Raw genomic sequence first — 1,047 nt, 5'->3', positions numbered from 1 at the left:
CACCACGAAGAGCGGTGTCAGTGTGGTATTCAAGATCGCACTTCCAGTTATAACATTCCTGCTGACACTCACATGCATATATCTCGTCTGCATATGCAAGCAAAAAGGTAGAACAAGGGACTCCAGTTTACTCTGATATGATCTTTCATGTAAAAGTGTCGAGTATTGATGTTACTGATATTTCTGCAGGGATACAAGTAAACAAGGAAACCCTGAAAAAACTGGCCCTGAAACACCTGAGCACTTCGCAAGAAGTTTGGGATCAAAATTTAGAATTCCAGTCTATTATGTTCGAAGACAATGTTGCTGCAACAAACAGTTTCCATGACACAAACGTACTTGGAAAAGGAGGTTTTGGCAAAGTCTATAAGGTTTTAAAACTTTGACTTTGTCAATTAATTACAACATTGGAAAATATGTTTCAATAATTATGAAATCACACAGGGAATACTAGAAGATGGAAAGGAAGTTGCTGTTAAAAGGCTTAGCAAGGGTTCTGATCAGGGGATAGAGCATTTTAGAAATGAAGTGGTTCTTATTGCCAAATTGCAGCACAAGAATCTAGTTAGACTTCTTGGCTGTTGTATTCATGAGGATGAGAAGTTGCTTATTTATGAATACTTACCCAACAAAAGCCTGGACCAGTTTCTTTTTGGTATGTTCTAAACTTCTAATCCCATACTATTGAAAGTAATCTCGAATTGACCAAGCAAACTTACTTGTCTGAACGGCTTATGCCTTGCACTCATGTAAATGCATGTCCTGTTCTTGGCAGATATTGCAAGGAAGTTCATGCTTGATTGGCCGAAGAGGTTCAACATAATCAAAGGCGTAGCTAGAGGACTTATGTATCTCCACCAAGATTGGAGAACGACTATAATCCATAGAGACCTCAAGCCAAGCAACATCCTGCTAGACGTGGAGATGAACCCAAAAACATCATATTTTGGAATGGCAAGGATCTTTGGGGGCAACGAACAACAAGAAAGTACCAGACGAGTTGTTGGCATGTAGTAAGTACTTCTTCAACTAGTCCTTGGTCTGAAA

At 39.3% G+C, this 1,047-nt stretch overlaps 1 long non-coding RNA gene across 1 annotated transcript; it reads left to right on the top strand.

Annotated features, from left to right (window-relative positions):
• The first annotated feature begins 303 nt into the window (after window positions 1-303).
• Window positions 304-807, top strand: LOC119345788. Its single transcript, XR_005167188.1, has 3 exons — window positions 304-371; window positions 445-655; window positions 776-807. It is a non-coding gene; the product is annotated as an uncharacterized LOC119345788 (long non-coding RNA).
• The last annotated feature ends 240 nt before the right edge of the window (window positions 808-1,047 follow it).

The sequence above is a fragment of the Triticum dicoccoides genome, unplaced genomic scaffold (genome assembly GCF_002162155.2).
Source record: "Triticum dicoccoides isolate Atlit2015 ecotype Zavitan unplaced genomic scaffold, WEW_v2.0 scaffold29391, whole genome shotgun sequence".
In the NCBI taxonomy this organism is placed as follows: domain Eukaryota; kingdom Viridiplantae; phylum Streptophyta; class Magnoliopsida; order Poales; family Poaceae; genus Triticum; species Triticum dicoccoides.
The sequence above is the reverse complement of the archived record's forward strand: the minus strand, read 5'-3'. Positions and strand labels throughout refer to the sequence as shown.